We start from the raw sequence: 26,365 nt of genomic DNA, 5'->3' as shown, positions 1-26,365 counted from the left end.
TCTCTGCCAGACGACGCACGACGGACGAATCGTAAACACTAAGGTGCTTCGCTCCTTAAAACAGACAGCTTTTGCTCTCCCCTAATCTATTCGTATGCATAAGGGACATGTGTGACGCTTTTGATATCTCAACCCACAGGAGTGACGTCAACTGGCAAAGTATCACTACGCCACTCAATGAGTAGGATATGCGCGTGAAGTACGCTGTGTACACAACGTCATCTTCATTTCGCCAATAAAGACCTTTTCATCTTACGACTATGGGCTCTGTGCTTGGGCTTCGAAAATACCTAGTGACAACGGAAGGGAGGGGGGGGGGGGGCTCATAATTTACGGAGGCGGACAGTTTATTGAGTTCTGGTTGTACGCGAGTAGATACAGCAATGAAGTGCATCACCTCTCGAAAAATAGCGGGGCTGGGTTTCGAAGGAAGCAGAATAACTTCCACAATATTGGCAACGACATTTTATGACACTTCCTCGAAATTATGGCTGCATAGATTAGTGTTTGTAAAGCTGATTGGTGCGCGAGCTCGACAACAGCTGAACGGACGCACGTCTGCGTCTACCGTTTGCCCTTGGTGTGCTAGTGCTGAAAATCTCATTCAATCGCGTCACATGCGTGCGTTTTCACCACTACACGGCAGTGTGTCACGTACGTAAATATTGCAATTGCAAGAATAGTTTTTCGGGTATAGTACTTATTGCATGAAGAAGGAAGGAAAATCGGGGGAAAAGAACGGCAGGGAGGTTAACCAGCCTGTAGGCAGCCGGTTTGCTACCCTGCGCATGGGAGAGGGATGGGGTAGATGAAAGATAGCGAGCAGAGAGGGAAGAGAGAGACACAGCAGATTCGGCAGCACACGCGCGCACTCTCATAGTCCAGTCTTGTCTTTCGCGGTGGGTGACATTGCTGTTACAGTCGCTTGTTCAAGTCCGTGTCGCGTAGGAATTTCAACAGAGCTTTCGTCGCCTTCTGTTGCAATGTCTTCTCTCGGGCACTTGGCAGAATAGTGTCCACAGACATTTGGCTGTTGTCGATGCGCGCAAAAGCGGACGCCAGTGACTGTCCCTGGATTTCATACAACGGACAGTCACACGGGATGTGGTGTAGCGTCTCTTCGCAATGACAGGCATCGCAGAGAGCGTTGTCAAAGATTGTTGTTAAGACCTCGTTGCGGTGGTGTATTGGTTATCGCACTCGGCTGCTAACCTGAAGGTCACGGTATCGAATCCCGGCAGCGGCATTTTCTATAGAAGTGAAGATGTTCGAGGCCGGTGTACATACATTTAGGTGCACGACAAAGAACGCCAAGGGGTCCCAATTTGCGGATTCCTCCACTACGACGTCTCTCACAGTCATGTCGTGGATTTAGCACGTTAAACCCCAGATATCATCAAGATTACGGCGAAGCATACTACAACGACCATTTCTCGTAGTTTATCGCCAAGTTTCTCGCCGCCTGGTATCGCCACCAATCGACTCGCACCCACTCACGCATCCAGTAACCTGGTGTGCTTCGAAGAAAGCCGGTGCGGCGCGTTACGGTCGATCTCACACTGTAGTTTGCATCTGGTGCACGTATAGCGCGTAACAAATGTCCGGACACGGTGAAAACGCCATGTCCTCTCGATCTATCCAGGAACACCAACACAAATTATTCGTCACCGAAGCAAAAAAAAAAAAAGCGGTTGCTTTTCCGATACTGACGGTGAACTTATAGACTGCTCTAACAAAGAAGGAATGAGAAGAAGACAAGAAAAAAATTAGAGCGAAGTGGAAAGAAAGAAGACTTCGTGCTTTCAAGCTTGCGTCAGGAAGTCCGCACAGACACCTTAATAGACAGCCTGGCAATAAGTCTTCACCAACTTCAAGGCGGTGACCTCCTTACTTTCTTTTTATTGCTGCCCTATCTGGGGGGCCAACATCTGAATTGGATGACCGTATAGGTGTGGGGTATAAAGGCGGGGGGGGGGGGGGGGTGAGTCACGGTCTAGAGAAAACAGACAGTCACGGTCCCGCGCTGACCCATCGTATAAACGACATTCGCCCACTAATTGCAGAGCATTCAGTCAGTACGGGTTGCTACATCGTTCCGGGCCCCTAGCTGCGTCAATCTTGGGAAGGAGTGAATCTATCGTCCAAAACGGTCCAATGTTAGCTCAACAGTCGACTGTATACCGGCCCTCTGGTAGACGATCCTCCTTCATGTTACCTTTCTTTGTATCGCTTGCGCATTTGGACATCTTGACATGTCAGTAAACGGTCGCGTCAGACGATGGCCATTCGTTCTGCCCTTTCGATTATAGGTTGCACGTTTAGGACTTGCGGGCAGGTCAGAAAACACTTGGTCTTTGAGTCGACGGACGGCCTTTCAAGTGGAGGAGTGAGCTTCGCAAGTGCGCTATAGACTCGGCGACAACCTGTGTTTACGGAAAATGTTTAACGATTTCGAGTACTTCGTACTCAACTGTGGGAGAGCACTGAGTTGTCCCGCTAAGAGCAACTAACTAAACATGTCTTGACATCAGAACGAAAGCTACGGACGTAGGGCTACTGAACAATCGTGTTTCGCCGCAAGTAAGTACGGCAGCAAGTGGCTGATTCCGGTTTTGCTTCGCTCGCTCGCATCGTTAACACGTTTAGAAGAGAAAAAAACATATACATACATGAAAATTATGAAGCTAGAACGAAAGTTACGGACGTGGGGCTACTGAACAATCGTGTTTCGCCGCAAGTAAGTATACGGCAGCAAGCGGCTTATTCCGGTTTCACTTCGCTCGCTCGCATCGTTAACGCGTTTAGAAGAAAAAAAAACATATATACGTGGAAATTATGAATCAGACAAACATTTACAATGTTCAGTGTACATTTAGTCATTTGTTAGGAGTATATATTTCTTGGAGAAACAAGGAGCGCGTTTGAGGCCGCACAGTGACGTCAAGTACGCCACAGTTTCCCGTGAAAACGGTCGGCTGAAGATGTGGTGCTGTATAAGAAATGGATAGGAAAGGTAGGTATTCTTGCAAAGTCAACAATAGCTTTATTATACCTACAACTTCCGGCAGCAGTCAGTTTTGTAATAAAGCATTAGTTCAGCAAGAAAAAGGAAAAGAAGTTGTTAATGAACATAAGTTTTTTTTTTATTTCTTACGTGTTAGTGAGAACTCGTTTTAGTTCTGTAGCATCCACAGTGCCGTAAAAAAAGTTGTCGCTGAGTATAGTTGTTGTTGATGTTGTTGATGTTGTTGATGTTGTTGTTGTTGTTGTTGTTGTTGTTGTCGTTGTCGTTGTTGTTGTTGTTGTTGTTGTTGTTGTTGTTGTTGTTGTTGTTGTTGTTGTTGTTGTTGTTGTTTTCCTCTGCAAATGGCTCGTACCCGAAAGAGGGGATTGGCTGATTATAAGGTGAATTTGTCCGATACAGCATTGCATCATTCCTAAAAAACTTTTGTTATTTAATTATGATTTGAAGTGCCAATTGCAAATTTGCAGAAAAACAAATAAGTTGAAAGTAATGAGACCATAATTTAGCAAGAAAATTGTTTAGTCGCAGTGATGTATTCCTGAACAGCGAATAAAACATCCCTGTGGCTGAAACCTAGTCTATATAGGCTCCAAATGAAAGAAGATCAGGTTGTGATAATTGCAAGCGCAGTTCTTGAAGAGTTGGTGCAAGTATGCTTTGCCTGAATAAATCGAAACGGCGACAATGTGATAAAAAAATGACTGTTCGTTTCCTCTTGATTACAGTAAATGTACATAAGGAAATTCAATAAACCTGATCGATGCAAGTAAAAATTGAGAGAGCTAACGCGGCAACGAAATTTTGTGATGACAACTTTCATCATCCTTGAACTAGACAGTTCACTGCGCCAAGGAAATAACAAGTGGTTGTACTCCGGAGAAGCCGTCAGTGCAGGGTCTGATAAATTTTGCCAGATTTTAAGTGTGCGAAATCGCGCCACCGTAATCTGTACTGTAAGAGAATATAGTTCCCCAACATGGCTCCCACCGTAAAGTCCGCACCCAGTGCCATCGTTGAAGAAAGTAAAGGCATAGAAAGGTTACTATTCGCGGTGAGAGTTGCGTACAGCGACCGGCCATCAAAGCCTTCGAACGTGACGTCGTCTCCGACCGGGCGCATGCGCATTCTCCGCACCAGGAATCCGAGTTCCCTGAAGCCGCACACTGCCATCTGGTTCCCTAGCCATCTCAGCCAGGTGCCCCATCCAACCTCAACGAGATCGCCCATGATGCAGCGCGTGCACTTACGTACCGACAATGCCTACACAAGACAACCGCCATTTAGAGACCAATCGAGATGCACCCATTACGTACAACGACATCTCGAAGCACTTTTTACCGCGAATGCCGTATGTTTCCACCCCTACATCCGAAAGCTAACAGACCGCGGCGTTAACCCTACGCCTATTACAGACTTACACGTACCCAAACCTTGTCAAGCTTCACGTTTACTATCCCGATGCGCATACCCCATCACGGGCCCCTCGTGTGGACGTACCGCGACACTCGCACACATGTCAGGGAGTGTAAAAACGCTCACACAAGTGGGAGAGGTCCCTCACAAGCTCACTTCTCGCCGATCAAGCAATGAATGGGACGTCCAGCAGGCCCACGAAGTGGCTGCCAGGTGCTCCCTGTCGGTCCCTACGTGGGAGACGCCCGCTACGCGTTAACCACATCCTGCAAGACTAAAATTAAGTTTTTTTTTTTTTTCATTCCATCCGCCTATAGCTGGCACCACAATGGCCACGTTTTTTTATGGATTGGTTGATATGTCAAGTTTAACGTCCCAAAACCACCATATGATGAGAGACGCCGTGCTGGAGGGCTCCGGAAATTTCGACCACCTGGGGTCCTTTAACGTGCACCCAAATCTGAGCACACGAGCCTACAACGTTTCCGCCTACATCGGAAATGCAGCCGCTGAAGCCGGGATACGATTTCGCGACCTGCGGGTCAGCATGCAGCCGAGTACCTATAGCCACTAGGCCACCACGGCGGGGCACGTTTTTTTCCTTCTTTTTTTTTATGGATAAGCAGCAGTCGGTGGCACGTATACAAAAGTACACCGCCGCGCTTCGCTGCAAGTGGTTTGAATCGATTGGTTGATATGGGGGATTTAACGGCCCAAGATAGCCATGTGGTTTAAGTCTATTGGCGACGAATAGAGGGCAATGACTCAAACGTAATGGTGACATATTCAACAACCACTTCCACATTATTGCACGATCATAGTGCAATAATCATATGATGATTATTGCACGATCATAGTGCAATAATCATATGATGATTTTGGGACGCTAAACCCCATATCAATCAAATCAATCGTTATGGCACGAAGGCAGGCAAAAGTTCCTACTACGTGCGAGAGAAGCACAATCTGCCAAGCAACGGGCCGCTGAACTTCGTTTAGTCACGTTTAGCACAGTGGTCGAGGTTATTTTTCTTTTTAATTAGACGTGTTTCTGTGCAATGAAATGAAGAAAAACTTTGTGCACTCTGCTTTTTTTTTGCGCGAAAACGCGTGCCGCTGTGAAAATACATGACTTAGTCTTTTTTTTTTTTATTCCAGAACAGCCTTTGCATGCAGGCACTCGTTCGTTCTTTGCGGTACCACAAGAATTTCGAACTTCCTTTTTGTTAGCTCCCCTTGAAGTTGGTTTCTTATACTGCCGTTCGTCTATAAGCTAAATAACTTATAAGCCATAGGTGGAGTTGCGTCTCGGCTTCCTTCCGAGTTGCGTTGGGCCTTAGAAACGCGTGTTAGGCCTATGCCTCGTGTTTACTTTCGGTAGTTTTACGGGGCGAGTCACACTCTTCGTTTGACTCAAAACACTAAGCCAGCCTACGGCTCCTTCATAGGCATGTATAAACACCACTCCCACCTTTCATATCCTCCTCAGCAATCAGCTCAGGTGCCGGAAACCGCGCCTATACACCGGCTGGTGAAGCGGAGTCAGCCAAGCGCGTACGCACAGTGTTAAGAGTATCGCATCTCCTTCCAATCTCGTTCTCCACTTTTTTCAATGCTTCCCCACCCACTTCCCTTACTAATGCCACGGTACGCCGCGAATTTCACCTCACATCGCCGATCTCTGTGCTCATTAGCGAGTCGCTGGCTCCGGCTGCGAAGGGCCAGATAAAGACGCGTTCACTGCCACACGTATCGCGCTCGAAGGCGACAACCCCACACTAACGACAACGAAGTGATAAGCGCTGAATGAGACGCCGAGACGCGACTGCAATTGCCTGCCCTTCGTAGCTGGTGCCTTCATGTAGTTGTGATACGGTGTCATAATGTAGTTGATGTTAAGGGTAAGCAAGAATATTGAAAAAAAAATCTTTTTTTGCGCAATTTGAAATCTGCAGTTTTTTATGAACCAGAATCAGTCGTTTGTTTGCCCTAGTACAATTCTATTTTCTCTAAAAATGACATATTTCAAAACTTCTGCGGCGGTCTGCCATGGCCATATTTCAACGTAGCAAGAGATTCCTTGCAGTTCAAGCATCATAGCCATATGTATAAGTTACAGTTACCAACTAAAATTAAGGTCACCCTCTTATTATTTTTTAGCAACATTACAGTGCGCCCAGAAATGCGACAACGAAAGAAAGCAGAGGCGTCAAGCTTTCTGTCGGGAAAATTGCATCTGGTCGGGGACGTCTTAGTGTTGTAATCATTTGCAAGCACCAAAAGTATTATCGTTGAGCCGTTAAAAGAAATACAGCCATCTTGGAGGACATGCGAAAAGCTGTCTGGTCAAGACATTTTCATTTGGCATCAAAGGATACCAATTAATCTCATCGTCTTTGCTTGAAGGATGCTGAAACTTGGTGTAACTTCAACAAAGCCCAGTCGAATAGCAAAGCAAAGAAACATAAGCTGTACTTTTTGATGGTTGAAAGTCGCAAACGGTCAAGCATAGCCACGCAATCGTCTTTTTTTTTTTTTTCGTAAAGCTTGCAGAACAGGGTCTCTATTTCTATTATCTACCACGGATAGCTAAGAGTCCATCGCGGAATAAGCATGCTGCTGGGTCGGCCTCTTTTCGGCATGGCTTAGAAAAGCATCACAGGAGGAGCATGTAGCCACACCGCTAAAAGACCAACATATTTTAGCCTCCTCTCAACCGGGTCTCATCACGCAGGGTCAATCTTGTCCTCTGTCTGCGAAGACCTGAAAGGGCCCGTCTCACCGGTAGATTCTTAAATGAAAAGAAGATAAAAGTGAGTCCCGTAACTGCCTCTCAAGGGGAGGACACCTCAACCGTAGCTCAGAAGGGGTAAGGAAGCACCAAAAGGATAGGATGAAAAGCTACAGAGATAGAAAGAGCGGAAGGAGAGAGTGAGGCGCAGGGAGTGCCACATACGGAAGTAAGAAGAATATATGAAAGATGGACACGGTCGCAGGAGTCCGAGGATGGGGCACCACTCGGCGAGAGCTCTTGTCGGCGTCAGGAGTTGGCGTAGGGCGAGCCCAGTCGGCCAGAGCTACGCTGTCGTCGAAGACTGCGGGGGCACAGCCGGTCGGCACGAAATCCAGCGAGCGAGTCAGCTTTTCTAGCTGTCAGGTGTAATGCATGCAATGGGTGTTCACGATCACTACGACCGACATTTGCAAACGCTTCGCGCCACGAAAAGCGATGAAGTGGCAGACTGAATGTCGCTTGTCCTTCATCCCGCGGGCGCGTGTGCCCAACATCAAGGACGTGACGTAGAACAAGGAATGGTCCTGCCTACGCCGCATCAGTACGTGACGCTGCAAGAATTATTCGTAGCGAGAAGTGTAATTGTGCAACGTGATGCTTTATTGGGAGGATTAAAGTAGATAAAGATATCAAAACAAACGAATGGAATATGTGCGCGTTTTCATTATTGTTATTGCTTTACTTCTAATCGAGTGGGGTGTGGAACTGCCTCCATTTCGTTTCCGGTCGTGTTCTCAGCGTTCTAGCATCGTGATGGCGTCCGCCCTGACAACGCTTGGCGTCTTCTCTGTGCATCGTACATTAGAGCAGTTCCAGCAGTGCGACGCTGTGTATCTTCGTAACGATAAATAGCCCATAGAATGTACTTTAATTTCTAGGCACTGTAGTATTGATACATTGATCCATGCTAGTCTCTCGTAACGTGTGCGCATAAAGGGATCCAGACAAGCAGCACACTACAAAGAACACCGAAATCACACAACACTACTTTCGTGTACGACCTGTCTTGGGTATGTCATGCTAATGCAACCCATGCTAGTCTCTCGTAACGTGTGCGCATAAAGGGATCCAGACAAGCAGTACACTACAAAGAACACCGAAATCACACAACACTACTTTCGTGTACGACCTGTCTTGGGTATGTCATGCTAATGCAACCCATGCTAGTCTCTCGTAACGTGTGCGCATAAAGGGATCCAGACAAGCAGTACACTACAAAGAACACCGAAATCACACAACACTACTTTCGTGTACGACCTGTCTTGGGTATGTCATGCTAATGCAACCTAGCTTGCTCATGACGTATCGATGCGCCTGCGTCATGTGATCTTTCGGTTACGAGTTGCTCCGTTACCGAAGAACGTAGGGGAGGAATTCGGTTTGCGAAGTCTACACGGGGCGAGTGGCAAAGTTTCAAACTCGCCTCCGAGCGTCACGCTTTCGGTGCTCGTAATGAACCAATTAAAAAATTCTTCTGGAAAAGCACTTTAGTGGGCACGCAACAATTTTCGGTAAAACTAAAATTTCTCGTGTGACCTGGTGAAGCCTTTTTAAGAAGTAAAACAGAGCCTTGTGGCCATCTGATTCTTTTTTAGATCTGATTTACTGCATTCCAGCCACCAAACTAACGAGGCGAGCACTTAACACCAACGGGAGACACGAAAACCAAGTTCCTCCTAACTCCACCTCCGCGTACCAGGCGTCGCCCTTCAGCTATTCAATACCTTGATAAACGAACTGAGGTGTCAAGTGATTCCAAAGACTCCCAAAGAGGCGTGCCACCATGTAGCCGCGGGTAAGAATCGTTTGTAAGCACCGCGGTGCTGAAAAGCAACACACACACACACACACACACACACGCACACGCACACGCACACGCACACACACGCACACACACACACACACACGCACACACACACTGGTCTAGCAAAGCCCGGAGTCCTACGCGGCCGACCAGGAAGGGAGGCACCGGGCCAGAACTCCACTCACAAGCTATGCCTTCTCGCCCTCTATTCCCCGTGGCTGCCACCACCATTGCATTGTCCCAGCGTCGGCTGGTGGGTTCCCGTTATAACCTCTCTGTCCGTCGCGAGAGACCTCGACGATGTACTACGCCTCCGGCGACCCGAAAATAAAACAAATTAGGGTAGGTTCACCCCACCTCCACCTCTTCTCTCTCGTTCCATTCTGGAGCTGCTGCTGCTTATAAAACGGAACGCTCTCTCAGTGGTCTTTATAGGCGCCGCCCGCAGGTGGCGAGGACGCATAAGGCTGCGACAGAGAAGCTTCCAAGCCGGAGACAAAAAGTCGGCGATGGCATGGCGTCACACGACGCGAACTGTTGGACTCTCTTGCTCTCTTTTTTTTTTTTTTTAGGATTTCTTGCTCTTCTCAGCGCTCTTTGCGACCTCTTGTGTTTATGTCGTAAAAAGAAAGAAGAATATGACGCAAAAGAGAGAGGAGACAAAGAGCGTGATTTGTAGTACAGTGTATGCTTCCTTAACAAGTATGACCACTGCAAGAAACACAACCAGAAAAAGAACGTCAGCATGATTGAGAACTGTTAATCCTGTTTACATGCTTTTCCTGGTTGACGAGGAATAAGTACTGCTGATGCTACTACAATGCCACAAATACAATAAGTGATTTCGTTTTATGTTCTCAAACAACGACATTATTATGAGATACACCGTAGTGGAGGGCTCGGGAAAACTTCAGTCACGCTGCTACTGCTACCGCTAGAGTACTACTACCACTACTACTGCTACAACAACTGCAACTACTACTATTACGGTGACGACTACTCCCAACAGTGATAAGGAAATTAAAACAATGACATAAAAGCACAAGAAAAACTAACAAAAATATTTACAGCACATCCGTGGAGTGATTGATGATTAGTGCGGCGAAGCTTCGGAGAGTTTTATTGGTAAACCATGAATAGTCCGTTCGTACGTTCGTTCGTCCCTCCGTCCGTCCGTCCGTCCGTCCGTCTGTCCGTCTGTCAGACAGACAGACAGGCGGATAGGCGCACGGAGGGGCGTACAGATGGATAGACCTCATAGCCAATGACAGAATCGCGCAGCACATGTTTTCCGTACACGCACTCAGATGCATATCCAACCTACTACGATTCGAGGGACATGCATGGACTTATTATTTGCAAACTTCCCACTGCAGCCGGTACAAGAACCTCTATGGCTTCATTTCACGGACCATAAAGCCGTACTAATAAAGGGACCTCAGAGTCCAGCTGCCATGACAACGAAGAAATGAAAAGAACAAACGAAAAAACTAAACAAATGAACAAGAACAAAATAAAAGTTTATTTGTATAGTATACGCACAGTCTTACGTCGTTTTACTGATGTGATGGGATAAGATTTCCGAGAGAGTTATGGTTTACCGATGATCTCCCACTCGAACTTCACCCACTTATCATACATTCCATGGATATGGCGGGATTTTTTGCCCCAAGATAAAAACTGTACATGAAAAAAATTATGCAAAGTGTTTTTTATTCGTCTAAGGAATATCGAATGCATAAAGCCATTTGCTTTAATTTCATCTGAGTGAATTATACTGGTCCTTGCTACGGCACCCGAAAACCTTTTGTACCTGATTTGGTTTCGCATAGCCTCAGAGGTCGGAGGCGTTGCAAGCTCCATTCATTCGACGTCATCCTGCGCTGTTTCTCTTATCCATAGAGTTTCCTAAAATTAACTATAAGGGACTCTGGCACTGCGATCATTCAGCTATGGTGGCTAGAGGGGGCTAGCCACCATAATTCTGCGACCGCGGGAATAATGGGTAGTACACGGATTTGTCCAGTCTTTGTACTTGCGAGCCGTGTATCACACTTGCGGATTTGTTTATTGCGGTGTTTTGGTTTTCTTTTCACGGAAAATTACAAACCCTTTTGAGCTAGCTTCGTGACCCTATTTCAATAAGTAAACCTGAAAGGTTGAGGTAGCGAAGTGTAAGTGCTGAAAATTGGCTGATTCTTGTTTCATGAGAAAGGAACTTCAAGCCACACGAAGTCAATTGAAGCCGAAAGTACGAAGACTATAGACAAATCTGTATACTGCCCATCATTCCCACGCTGGCTGGTGTGCCATGCGTTGCAGCTCTCGTAGACACTAGCGCCAGAGTTTCTTCTAGGGTATTATTAGGAAACTCCATGCTTCCCCCAGCCCCCGAAAGCCTTTTTTACCTAACTTGGCTTTGCTTATCCTCAGGGATCGTAGGCCTTGGAAGCACCGTGCATCCAACGTCATTCTGCGCTGTTTATGTAATCCGCCCAGCTTTGACCTATAGGCGACAATAGTGTGATGGCCTCATAACGACATCACAAATTTATCCATCTGTGAAGTCACCTGTGACGTCATCATTCTGACAATGTCACGTGGGTCTTTGGTGAGACTTAACAAGTGACAGCACTTATGGTTCGCGCCTTCAAAAACGACGAATGAATACTACAACGCCGTTTCAACGTACTCAAACATGCAGCCACATAAACCACCTACACGTTGCAGGATGTGGATATGAAAAAAAACCAACACAAAATACAGCTCAGGCCACACTGTATCAGTATTATATTTATAGGGATGTTCCCTTCCCTCTGCCCCGCAGGGTTACATTATGCGTATGGACACTACACTGGAAAACATGGTATGAGCAAGAAAAAAAAAGAAAGAATAGAAGCTAAATGTCACAAATGTTTTGCTGTCCGCGCTACAAAATACTATAAACATTCATGTGTGCATAGAGATTCAAGTAGGAAGTCAAAGTGAACTGCACGTATATTAAAATTCTATACAGCAAAATGTACGAGGCAGCTATTGAGTAGAAACCAGTTGTTTTTTCCTGCTTCTTTTCCGTGCTTTCAAATCATTGTTCTCATTGTACTGTCAAGAATGTGAAGGAACCTATTAGTAGCTTCTGAATATTTAAACGTTCACTGCACCTCAGACAAACCCCAACATTTCTCCTCCGACAGCACCTTCATTCCTTCCAACGAATAGTGATGACGCTGAGGTTCGAAGTGATTTAAAAACCACGAATCACTTCAAGACAGCCATGCTTTTTGCAATGGCAAAATTACGGACGATTCAGGAAAGCTTTACCGTCGCCGTGAGGTTCTGTATAAAGAACATATACAACAAATCCACACGCGCTTAATGCACGTTCTGCCAGTGTGACAATGAAAACATGCCAGGTGTCACAAACGACTCCAATTTTCGGAGCATCCGCGGGCCCCACCTTCAAGGAGGGGCGCTTTTGTGTTGGGGGACGACATCCGGCGACTATAACGACCCAACGTGGCGCCGGCTCGTCTTCCCTGCACAAGTGCCGGAAGGCGCACCGGCGATCTAAACAAGAAATATTACTCTCAGATGAGACGGGAGCACGTGTACGCCCCTGAGGCGGTTTGAACTGCATCGGAAGGGCAGTTGACGTACAGCCAGCAACAAGTGCGGTCGTCGGTGTCGCGAGTCTCGCGTAGGCGGCGAGCACGGAGTGACCCGCGCAACGTATTGAGACGGCTGCAATTCCGGGCACCCTCGTCGTCTACCAAGCCGGCGAGACCTTCAGCGGCACCCGTCAACTCCCCTACGTGCACCAAGAGCTGGCCTGGTCCGTATGGAACTTTTATTGTGACTTTTTTTAAACTGCTAAATTGTTGTAACCAGCCCTTTTTTTTTTAATCTGTGTAGTTGTGTGCGCTGCGACGCACATAGAAATTCAAAAACGCGACCAATGATCAATCTGTAATTATTTGCTTGTAATCCTCTCTTATGATTTCCATCTTGTTGTTATTTTATTAATATTCCACGTGTTTGTCTTTTGGTTGTACCTCTTGTAGTGTTCTTTTAGAGCAGAGTTTGTTACATAGCTGTTCTTTCCATCGCGCGTATCAGTTTTCCTCATTTGTTATTTTTGTAATCTCCTGCCTTTGCCCCTGTTTTAAATAAATTCTTGTTTATGTGTAATCAAACTCCGTGTCTGCTCTATGAGTGCGTCGGTCAGGCCCACACATCACCACACGTGCAACCCCGCACGGGTCGACCAACCCGCAATAAATTTGAAATGTGCCACTTCGAGGCCTTTCAGGCGTCGCAGGCCGAAGCGTAAAGTGGAAGCCTGCGAGTCTGCCGCACGTCGATGTTAGACCGGCGGGGCCTCACCCGAAGTGTGTGACATTATCTGGCGTCCGCGCGACAGGACTGGCCGACCGCGTGGTGATGTCTGGGAGACTGACGTAACTCTGAGCGTTCAGTATGTAGCCGGTCTGTTATTGCTGTGTTGGTTGACAACTGTGTATAGTAATGGACGACTCGGTGTTTGACAGGCTTATTGAACAGGGCAAAGCCTTTGGCTTTGTAGGCAAGGAGTTGTATAATTTCGTTGAAAAAGAACGAAATAGACTTAAAGAGGAGCGCGATGCCGAACGCAGTAGGTACAGGCAACATCTGGAATTTTTGATGGAACAGGAGCGAGAAAATTCAAGGCTTAGAATTCAGAAGGAAAAAGAGCGCTTGAGACTGTGTGCAACGCAGGCGGACCCCTGCTCAGGCTCTGAAATTTCTAATAGCGCGACCGTCCATGCCCCGAACATGTTGGCACAGTCGTACCATGAGTACGTTGAGAAACTGCGCCTGAAGATTCAAAGCAGGCGGCGCGAGTTTGAGGCTTTTGATTTAATGCATAAAAGATGCAAGAAGCCCGAATGTGTAGAGCCGCCGAAGGCCGGGCAGGCCGGTAGTACTTGGGAGGCGGACAGTAGGTTCATTCCTGAACCTAATGTGTTAGCTGTAGAAAGCGCTTTTGTGGCAAAAGTGGCCAATGAAAGCTGGAGACATGGTGACGAGGAGCTGTGCCGGCAGGGTTCGAATGGTACAGAAAAACCCTCTGCTGGTGACTCGCCACAGCCACCATGTATGTTCGTCTCTATGGCGGCTGATACTGAAGTCCGCAGTACTACCAGATCGGCAGGCGAGAACCCCTGTAATTACATTGGGTCAGAGCCATGTGCTGAAGTGCATTGTGGACTGGACAGTACAATTGTAGATAGTTCTTTCAGGTGCGAGCGGCGCAGCCCTGAGGAATCCCTTTGCATTGTTCAGGAGCCGGTTAAGCTGTCCTCAAGGGAGGATAGCATTGATTCAAGAAGAAGTTATCCCGGCTGTGTTCACAGTGTATCAATTCAGACCAACCAGAGTAGTTATGCTCAAGATTTGATTGAAGCAGATGCTCCAAAAAAGTGCACAAGGAAATGTGCCAAACGAAAAAGACGCCGAAAAGTACAGAAAGCAGCCAAGGCTGTAAGAAAATCCATGCAAATGAGAGGCCCCAAACGTGACACAACGCAACGAAAGATTCGTTTGCGCGTCGTGACAATCGCGAGGGGAGCACTTCCCCATGCCCCAAACCACCCGAAGGGTAGGGGGGTGAGACAGGCAATTGTTCCTGCAGCTCGGAGGAGCCAACCCCCACCACTCCATTCTTGTGTTCGGGGAGCGGAATGCACGGGGAAGGAGCGCATTATGGATAGACGACGCGACGTGGTTGCAAGGCCTATTTCCGCAGAACGCGGTGTCAACGACGGCTTGCTGCCACAGGGTAGACTAACGAAAAACAGGCGTCCATGTGGCGGCCGTACACTCTTTTGTCTGCCCTGGTGGCTTCGAACGGCTCCCCCAAGAGCGCGACCACCTCGAGCACGGATAAAAGTTACGTATATGTACATCGAAACGTAAAAGTAACCTTCAAGGCTAATGAGATATTGTCTGAAATAATGTTCATTTCTGCCATTCGATTTTGAAACACATAAAAGGTTCAGAAGATGTAGGGGCAGATTACATGATCCGAGTCGGCGATGAAGAGGCCTGCGCGTACTTAGGTTCAATGAAACGCAGATGATCGCGTCGCCTATAGCGGCCTTTGACATTCGCTTTATTTGGTTTTATGTTTTATTCATGCCATAAGGCCGCATTTTTTAAGTTTTTTGCATACATGGATACTTCGTACCTTCTTAATTTCGTCTGAACCCTTTCTGTATCACTTTGATTTAGAAGTGCTCGGTATTTTTTTTCCCCGTGGCATTGGAAGAATTATGTGTTGTGATTATCTTGTGATCAGTGTCATGATGGCCCGAAGGGGTGCTTCGAATGCAGCTCCATCAATTCTAGCAGTGTGTGTTTCTTCGCGTTTCACATGTGTGTCCGTGTCGCGGTGCGCGGGGTATGACATTCATCGTATAGTGACCGTGAGGGTGTGGTGTGTCGGGTGTTCTCTGCCGTGTCGTCCACGTCAGCGAAATGGTGCGCGAAAAAAAAAAAGAAACGCGTTGGTGGATGACCGAAACACTGAAAGCTCGCGAACATTGCGCGTTTGTGCTTTTCTTGAATATTACCCAGTAATATTCTTAGGAGGGGGGCTGTGTCACAAACGACTCCAATTTTCGGAGCATCCGCGGGCCCCACCTTCAAGGAGGGGCGCTTTTGTGTTGGGGGACGACATCCGGCGACTATAACGACCCAACGTGGCGCCGGCTCGTCTTCTCTGCACAAGTGCCGGAAGGGGCACCGGCGATCTAAACCAGAAATATTACTCCCAGATGAGACGGGAGCACGTGTACGCCCCTGAGGCGGTTTGAACTGCATCGGAAGGGCAGTTGACGTACAGCCAGCAACAAGTGCGGTCGTCGGTGTCGCGAGTCTCGCGTAGGCGGCGAGCATGAAGTGACCCGCGCAACGTACTGAGACGGCTGCAATTCCGGGCACCCTCGTCGTCTACCAAGCCGGCGAGACCTTCAGCGGCACCCGTCAACTCCCCTACGTGCACCAAGAGCTGGCCTGGTCCGTATGGAACTTTTATTGTGACTTTTTTTAAACTGCTAAATTGTTGTAACCAGCCCTTTTTTTTTTAAATCTGTGTAGTTGTGTGCGCTGCGACGCACATAGAAATTCAAAAACGCGACCAATGATCAATCTGTAATTATTTGCTTGTAATCCTCTTTTATGATTTCCATCTTGTTGTTATTTTATTAATATTCCACGTGTTTGTCTTTTGGTTGTACCTCTTGTAGTGTTCTTTTAGAGCATAGTTTGTTACATAGCTGTTCTTTCCATCGCGCGTATCAGTTTTCCTCATTTGTTATTTTTGTAATCTCCTGCCTTTGCCCCTGTTTTAATTAAATTCTTGTTTATGTGTAATCAAACTCCGTGTCTGCTCTATGCGTGCGTCGGTCAGGCCCACACATCACCACACGTGCAACCCCGCACGGGTCGACCAACCCGCAATAAATTTGAAATGTGCCACTTCGAGGCCTTTCAGGCGTCGCAGGCCGAAGCGTAAAGTGGAAGCCTGCGAGTCTGCCGCACGTCGATGTTAGATCGGCGGGGCCTCACCCGAAGTGTGTGACACCAGGACACACACTCAGCCATCGTCGCGTATGCAGACAGAAAGCGTGTCTGCTGCCTTCTATCGCGCGAACGACCCATGTTATCCTCCCAGGTGTGGGTCGCACTGCATTGTTATTCGTGACGTGACTGACAAGTATGTCGTGTTATCAATGTCATTACCAGTCATTTGCCCCTATATAAATCTAAGAGGCTTCAACTCAACGTACAAACTTTCAACCATGCTAAAGCTGACTGCCGGGATTAAATTTCTATACTTGATTTGACATAAAATATGTATGTAATCATCATCATCATCAGCTCGACTACGTCCACTGCAGGACAAAGGCCTCTCCCATGTTCCGCCAGTTAACCCGGTCCTGTGCTTGCTGCTGCCAATTTATACCCGCAAACTTCTTAATCTCATCTGGCCACCTAACCTTCTGTCTCCCCCTAACCCGCTTGCCTTCTCTGGGAATCCAGTTAGTTACCCTTAATGACCAGCGGTTATCCCGTCTACGCGCTACATGCCCAGCCCATGTCCATTTCTTCTTCTTGATTTCAGCTATGCTATCCTTAACCCCCGTTCCATAATCCACTCTGCTCTCTTGTATCTTAAAGTTACACCTACCATTTTTCTTCCCATTGCTCACTGCAACGTCTTCAATTTAACCTGAACCCTCTTTGTAAGTCACCAGGTTTCTGCTCCGTAGCTAAGTACTGGCAAGATACAACTGTTTGGCAATGTACCTGTAATGTATGTAATGAGCCTTAGCTATTTTATATCAAGCAAAGCTTACGCACAGATTATATATATATATATATATATATATATATATATATATATATATATATATATATATATGTGTGTGTGTGTGTGTGTGTGTGTGTGTGTGTGTGTGTGTGTGTGTGTGTGTGTGTGTGTGTGTGTGTGTGTGTGTGTGTGTGTGTGTGTGTGTGTGTGTGTGATCTAACAGACAATAATGCCAAGAAAAGTATAGGGGAACATATTAGACCAAATTGTAATGTAAATATGAAGAAAAGTGGGTGAGAAGATAACTTGCCCACGACAAGTTATCTTTAGCTAGCAAAACGGACGCGAGCGCATCATTAGCGGGGTAGGTTGTCATGTTCTTACATGACACGAGTGTCGTGATTATTATGTTTCCACCAGTCATATACCTTCGTAATCCATTGACGTCACGTAACACCAAAATTGGTATATGAGGAGCTAGCGAAACGGCTGCGAGGGATCATAAAGGGGCCCAATACACCCCAACGTAACGTTGACGCGCCCGCACCCACAGCGAAGCGACGCTAAGCCAGAAAAACTGACCGGCGCGACCAGCGTGCGTCGGCGCGGCCCGGCGGCCACCTGCGCGAAATGTGACAAGCTGACTTTCGCACTGACGACGTTACCCAGACAGCACTGCGTCTGCCTCTCTTCGTGACGGAGGGACGCTGGGCGCGCTCAAACGCGCATCCGTCAAAGCAACGCACCACGGCGCGCGCCTGCGAGTGTAGGCACCATTCAGTCGAGTTTCCAGTGTGACTGCAGTGCCAGAATACGTAACCCAGCGGATAATAAAAGCAGCCTTCAGATGGAATTGGTGAAAACGGAACGCATATCCCGCCCATCATGATTATCATGTTTACACCAGTGTCATACCTTCATCGTCCATTCACGTGCCGTAATACCGAATTCGGTAAAAGTGAAGCTAGTGAAACGGCCGCGAGCGCATCATGAGCACGGCATGTAGTCATGTTGTTACATGACAAGCATCTGTTGATTATCATGTCTGCACAAGTCATATACCTTTGTGATCCATTCACGTCCCGTAATACCTAATTTGGTATACGTGAAGCTAGCGAGCGCATCATTGTGGTATGCAGTCATGTTTTTACATGACATGCATGTCATTATTTTCATGTTAGGGTCTGTCGCTTATGTCATGTTATGCCATACCAAGTTTCGTATCGTAACTTTTATCGAAATGGCCAGGAGAGCAAAATCGTAGGTGGCTAGATAGATAGATAGATAGATAGATAGATAGATAGATAGATAGATAGATAGATAGATAGATAGATAGATAGATAGATAGATAGATAGATAGATAGATAGATAGATAGATAGATAGATAGATAGATAGATAGATAGATAGATAGATAGATAGATAGATAGATAGATAGATAGATAGATAGATAGATAGATAGATAGATAGATAGATAGATAGATAGATAGATAGATAGATAGATAGATAGATAGATAGATAGATAGATAGATAGATAGATACGGTCAAAGTCGCTGAAGTTCACTACGAAATGCTTCGCACTTTAAAAAATCGGCAGAAACCACGCACACTGCGAATCGATTATATGCGAAGCACGAATAAGAAAGGTTGATATGTCTCTCTAAAATCAGCACAACGTTACGACATGGAGGTAATTGATGCCGTACATGACTTTAGTGTCATGACTATCATGTTTGGATGTGTCGTTTACCTTCGTCATTTATTCGCGTCACGTGGTACCAAATTTAGTATATGTGCAGCTAGCAAAACGTCCGCGAGCACGTTGTGAGCATGGTATGTTGTCATATTCTTATACGACACGCACGTCAGTATTATGATATTTGCACCAGTCATATATTTCGTCATCCATTGACGTCACGTAACACCAAATTTGGTATATGTGGAGCAAGCAAAACGGCAGCGAGCGCATCATGAAGGGCCAATATACTGCAACGTATAGCGTTGACATGCGCGCACGGTGAAACGACGATGCTACTTTAGCTAAACGCGAGCACTCCATAGTCTGACGCCATGCAGGCGCGACTGGCACGTCCGTCACGACGGCAACCGTCACGAAATGCGACATGCTGCATTTCGCGCCGATGCGTTACCCAGACAACACTGCGTCTCCCTCTTTTCGTGACGGAGAGATGCTGTTCACGCTGAAACGCGACTTGCGTCAAAGCAACGCAACGCGGAGCACGCCTGCGAATATATGGCCGGACCGGCTCCTGGCGTGGCAACACCGGCTCTACGCAACGAAATGAACACCGGCGAGCACGCGCACAGCGTCACGTCTAAGTGTATTGGCGCCTCGACTGTGGCATGTAGTCATGAGTCTCACATGACGCGCATTTCACGATTATCACGTTTGCATCAGTCACATACCTTCGTCAACCATTGACGTCACGTAATACCAAATTTCACATACGTGAAGCTATAGCGAAACGGCCGCGAACGCATCATGACTGTGGCATGTACTGATCTTGTTACATGACACGAATGTCGTAATTATCATGTTTGGGTGGGTAATCTACCTATTTCGTCCGTTCGCGTCGCGTAATACCGAGTTTGGTACATGTGAAGCTAGCGAAACGGCCCCGAGCGCATCATGAGCGTAACATGTGGTCATGTTGTTACATCACACACATCCCATGTTTATCATGTTTGCACTAGTATCATACCTTCGTCATCCATTCACGTCCCCTAGTACCAAACTTGGTATAAGTGAAGCTTGCGAAACGGCCACCAGCACATCATGGGCGTGGCAAGCAGTCATGTTGTGACATGACATGCATCTCATGACTATCATGTTTACACCAGTATCATACCTTCCTCATCCATTCACGTCCCGTAATACCGAATTTGGTGTAAGACAAGCTAGCGAAACGGCCGCCAGCGCATCATGAGCGTGGCATGCAGTCATGTTGTTACATCACACGCATCCCATGTTTATCATGTTTGCACTAGTATCATACCTTCGTCATCCATTCACGTCCCCTAGTACCAAACTTGGTATAAGTGAAGCTTGCGAAACGGCCACCAGCACATCATGGGCGTGGCAAGCAGTCATGTTGTGACATGACATGCATCTCATGATTATCATGTTTACACCAGTATCATACCTTCGTCATCCATTCACGTCCCGTAATACCGAATTTGGTGTAAGACAAGCTAGCGAAACGGCCGCCAGCGCATCATGAGCGTGGCATGCAGTCATGTTGTTACATGACCCGCATGTCATCATTTTCACGTTAGGGTCTGTCGCTTGTGTTCGCCATGCAATCGTGTCATGCCATACCAGTTTTGCAACATTCCACGTGAACGAAACCAGCTCAAGAGCTGCAGGACCATGAAATGTAAATTATGAGATTCATGACATACGCGTTGTGATTTTCATTTTATGATTAGTCATATATGTTCTTCATACAGTCATGTTATACCATACCAAGTTTGGTATCGATATCATTATTTAAACGGATAGGAAAGCTAAAAGTCGTAGGCGGCTAGATAGATAAATGGATAAATGTCGCCGAAGTTCACTAAGAAATGCTTCGCGTTTAAAACTGGTGAATGATTTAGACTACTTGGCACATTACTGTGGGAGAGCGCTAGGCCTCTGAACCTTGCTAAAACCAAGGATATATGTTTCGAAAGAATTGTTAACGATTCAGAGCACTTGGTACTCTACTATGGGAGAGCGTATAGCGGTCCTGCCGTGGGCCTCCCACTTGATGAAGCCGCGTGGACTCTGTTTGTTAAAAATAGTTAACGATTCAGAGTACTAGGTACCCTACTATGGGAGAGCATAAAGCCGTCCCAAACGCATGAAAAATCTCAGAACGTAAGAGTTGCCGGAAATGTAATCAAGTGCGATGAGTGTTGACGATAGCCCTCAATGAATTCGGCCGTAAAAAACGCGCTGGCGGCATGCGTATTTGTATGCCCTATTTTTCAATAATTAATGCTCTTTCAATCATGGCTTTCAGGAATGTCAATCTCTCGCCATATTGCAATGTGACTTTTTATCAAGGTGGCGGAATGGTTGATTTTCGCTGTCATAATTCATTTTTGTGAGATATGAATGCACGCGTGAAGGAACGAAACTTGTGCGATGCTAAGCACATGTTCGAAAGCCCATTGCAGGAAGGAAACAGACGGGAACATTGCACAATGCTATAGAAAACATTTCAGCATGTCTCTTATACTGTGAAGCGATTGGCAGATCAGCTCTGGGCTGTCCACCAAGCCCGCGAGGCGGCTGAGGAGCTTGGCATCTCAGTCCCCACGTGGGAGCTGCCCGCAACACAGTGATCTGTGTTTTGGAGGACCAAATAAAGATTTATCCTATTCAGTCCAATCCAATCCAATCTTATACAGTGAGAATCCGCATTTTTTCACGAAGACGCGGCGCATTCATATCTATCTATCTATCTATCTATCTATCTATCTATCTATCTATCTATCTATCTATCTATCTATCTATCTATCTATCTATCTATCTATCTATCTATCTAATCCCAAAGATACTTACATACATACATACATACATACATACATACATACATACATACATACATACATACATACATACGTACATACGTACATACGTACATACATACATACATACATACATACATACATACATACATACATACATACATACATACATACATACATACATACATACATACCCTACATACCCTACATACCCTACAAGAAAACGTCACCACAAATCAGAGCACGTAGTACGCAAATCAAAGCGACGCCTTCGGCTGCATGAAGGGATTGCCATGAGGCAAGTGTGTCGGTGTTCCATTTCAGCGCCTAGCGTGCCACGCAGCACAAATACAGAGTAAAGACACGACTAATGCGAGTGCCAACCTCCAACGTGTTTGTGTCCAGTAGCGTGACGCTCGCATCTTTGCGGGCAGAAGTAACAACCGGCAATTAGACGATGTCACAATTTTATACTGTGCAGTTGATGTCTGTTTTGGTTCTTTTGAGCTTATATCGTTGTGCGTATGTTACAAATGCGGTTGCGCAAGATCTTCACTCGTATATATGAGTCAGACGTCTGTGAAAAAATATACACTATCTACACCATCTACTTGCCTACACTATCGACTTGCCTGGCGTTCAGAATAACATGTATCTTTGTTGCTCTCTTTATCTTTCCATCCATTTTTTCTTCGCGTTTACATTTAAAGTCGATCTAATAACTTCCCCTATACTTTCCTTGGCATTATTGGCTGTTGGGTCTTATTAATATTGTGTGAAACACACACAAACGAGCCTTATCTGTGTGAAACACACACAAACGAGCCTTATCTATATGGGAAAAGGTGCAGGCTTCTTCAACACTGAATTGGTCGCGTTTCGACCGGAGACCGATCTTCGGTGTTGATGAAAATATGTCTCTGATCGGAGCTTTGTCTACGGCAATCGAAGACAGTTTTTTTTTTTTCATAATATACGTATAGATATATACGTATTCTGTTACTGGCCATCTTCAAAGAATTTGTTGCTGGTCCTGTTAGTGCAAAGTGCTTAAAGGCATGCAGAGCGAGAATCCGGTGGAGAACGCACAACACAGGAGAGCACACGGCCACGGACAAGTGCTTTTCCTGTGCTATGAGCGCGCTTTTATATCCTGCATCCCATTCGCGTTCAGCCATTTGGCCTTCTATGTATACTTGAGTATGTCGCAAAAGCCTTCTCTCCTTTCGGGCGTGCTGAAAAGGTATAGCGGTATTAATCTGTCTGAATTTTCGACGTGCTGTTTATTGACCTTTGCGTATGTGTCAGTAGTTTGTGCGCGGAACACGTCAGTTGTTCCGAGAATTTTCCTGTTCCAGCAATCAAATAAATAAACCTGCAGATTTCTGAATGACTACCTAATAAGCCAAATCACACGCGAGACACCTAGAAAACATTGCACTCATACGCACAATTCGCACTCACCTCATGGCATGGCAGCTACTTATATTTGTTTATATGTGAAAAAAAAAAGGGGGTAAAACCTGATATCTCAACCTCACAATATTGCTATTGCAAACACGCACATACAAAGAGCGAATAATAAAAAAAAATTTGAAAATAGTAGGAACAGTGCATACGTTCTATCTCTTACACATAAAAAATGATTATATGTGGGGTTTAACGTCCCGAAACCACCATATGATTATGAGAGACGCCGTAGTGGAGGGCTCCGGAAATTTCGACCACCTGGGGTTCTTTAACGTGCACCCAAATCTGAGGACACGGGCCTACAACATTTCCGCCTCCATCGGAAATGCAGCCGCCGCAGCCGGGATTCAAACCCGCGACCTGCGGGTCAGCAGCCGAGTACCTTAGCAACTAGACCACCACGGCGGGGCCTTACACATAAAAAATACGTCGATAGACAAAGTCGAATGAATACAGGGTAGTCACACATTCTACCACTTGTAGAGTCCGTATAGATGAATTTCACGCACTTACATATTACATGAGCGAGTTTTACGCACTAGCGACGCAGTCTCCAGATGAATCTATATTACCGACGCGCCTGATGTTCAGAATAACATGCACCTTTGTTGGTCTCTTCTTCTCTTCTTTGTTTGTTTGTTTGTAGTGTGTGTTCTCGTTTGTGAACACAAATCAGTGTCTACAAGGTGACTGCAGTATATGTCCACAAACGACACAACGTCCAGGTGAGTCTGGCTTTTCTAATCTCTCGACGCTTACAATAACATCACCTTCGATGCTTAATAATTCTTCCTGCATTTCCTCAAACGTGCGTGCATTGGCTTCTGAACTAAAGTCCGCATGTACGCCGTACATATGAGGCAATGAAGATGTGTTCTAAATGACGAAACAAAAAACTTATAATTCGACCGTTCCGTTATCTTCCTTGTTCTGTTTTTTTATCTAGTGTGCGTTTTGTTTGCCAACAAAAATCAGAGTGCAGAATGTTGGAGGAAGATGCATTCGGTACACATATACTTGTGTACTTGCATGTAACATCACTATGAGATATGTTCATCAACGGCGCAATGTCCAGGTAAATGTATGACGATTACAATAACAATATCTTCGCCACTCTCTCTCTCCCTCTCTTCAACGTGTGTATTTTCGTTGGCACACGCAAAATCAGCATGCCGAGAAGTACGAAGGATGCTTCACATCCGCGAGAACTTTCGAGCCATTTATTTAGGTCCCTCGATTGACCTTCGCAAGCACCTACGGTCGCTGGAGCTAGTAAAGAGCGCGTCTTGTAAGACACGACCGAGAATCTCACGTATCCGTCTTACTATTCTTGCGTTTCTTTTATTTCCCGCGTTTGTTTGTTTTCATTTTGCTACTCACGTTTTATTTTTATTTCGCTGGCTGCCGTGAGTGAGCGAATGTTCATTTACAAAATTAGATGACCGCGTTGTTGCTTTGTTAGCTTTTTTTTTTATTGACAACATCAGCCTGGTTTTCATATTCATAAACAGAGCAAAGTTGCTTCAGATGAGGTTTAAGAACTGCAAACCACCCGATTTGCCTACTTCATGTGAATCCGCAAACTAAAAGGTCTCAGTCACGACGCACTTTCAATTCCAAAAATATATAAAAAAAACGGCACGATACATGACCCCTAAAGTGGCACGCTTGGGTCATTCTGCAAAGTGCTATAATTTCGCTAACGCGTGCACGGAACATGCTGCAGCCAATCAAAGCACGATACGAAAAAGTGCTGTGAAAGACATTGTATTCTTTTCTTGCTTACATGTATTTTTGTGTTTTATAGATCGACCCGCCCTTTGGGCTTGCGCACACTTTTAAAAATCGTGTAACGTTAATTAGTAGATTGCTGCAAAACAAAAATTTCTCTCCAGCCCATGAATTCGTACTTGTAAGCCAACTGACTTACAAGCAAGTTCAGTTCTTGGAAGATGTTTTTCGAAGAGCTTACCTTCGTGTAGTCCTTTGAAGAAAGGTTGCTAGAGACGCCGAACTAGCGTGTTTCTATCCAGAAGATCACCGCACCACTGCCACGCGCACCAAAATTGTAACGAAACGAAAATAAAGAAATCAAACGTGCACTACCACGACGAAAAGGCCTTTTGGCTTGACGGCCAAACGCCAAAGGCTTTTTGATCTGCACTGAGTCGACACTATTCGGGAGTATGTCTTGAAGACCGTGCAACAGGAGTAGCAGCAGACGGTACCGTGTCGTTAGCGGTGGCGCAGGGAGGGTTATTTGCAGACGACGAAAAAAAAGCCCGCACACCGCCGTCTGCAACAAGCCGCGGTTCGTCTGCTGCCGGCGACTTGGAGTGCGACGTGGGTTCTCCGAGTCCCTTTAGGCGCTCGCTGCGAAACGCCACATTGCAGCAAGACCTCCGGCGCCGCACACGCGATAGCCGAACGATGGACGAATAAATTACACGTGCAGCACTCGTGGGTCGTTTCAAATCACATTGATACGTTCCTCAGATCGCTGTATCATCTAGCAGACGATATATATATTTTTTTTTTTTTCAGACGCTCAGAGTGAACACTTCTGCTTCTGGTTCTTCCGACTTCCGTGGCAGACGAACCGCACTTAAAACACTCCAGACGACACCGGCGTGGCCTTTGCAGGTTTCTTTATGAAGCACTGAACACGATGGCGCTTGAAGTAGGCGTTACGGCTTGGAAAGCGTTTGCGCACGCTCGCTGCTGACGTTGTCGCAGAAATCAAATCTGAGAATCCACGATGCTTTGGCGTGGGTGGCAGGCGCGATGCAGACGACCGTCGATGGGATCGAACGCGAGAACGGCGATAAATAAAATGGGGGAATGACTACGAGAACGTACTTTCGACACGACTGAACAGATAGATACACCGAGAGTTGCAAAAGGGAAGAGCGCACGCCAGGGCAGTCAACACACGCACTGCACGCGTCGGCGCAGCAAGAAAACCGGCG

The 26,365-nt window shown here is 46.3% G+C and overlaps 1 protein-coding gene across 5 annotated transcripts in view; it reads right to left on the bottom strand.

Annotated features, from left to right (window-relative positions):
• LOC119167205 (sodium/calcium exchanger 3) overlaps positions 1–25,506 on the bottom strand; it is a 362,967-nt gene extending 337,461 nt beyond the window's left edge. For all 5 annotated transcript variants that reach the window (XM_075866920.1, XM_075866923.1, XM_037418641.2 and 2 more), the window contains exon 1: positions 25,369–25,506. The gene's annotated coding sequence lies outside the window, so the exon portion shown is untranslated. The remainder of the gene's footprint in view (positions 1–25,368) is intronic.
• Positions 25,507–26,365: the final 859 nt, after the last annotated feature.

Source organism: Rhipicephalus microplus, chromosome 6, assembly GCF_043290135.1.
Source record: "Rhipicephalus microplus isolate Deutch F79 chromosome 6, USDA_Rmic, whole genome shotgun sequence".
Lineage (NCBI taxonomy): Eukaryota > Metazoa > Arthropoda > Arachnida > Ixodida > Ixodidae > Rhipicephalus > Rhipicephalus microplus.
This window is presented reverse-complemented; position numbering and strand designations above follow the sequence as displayed.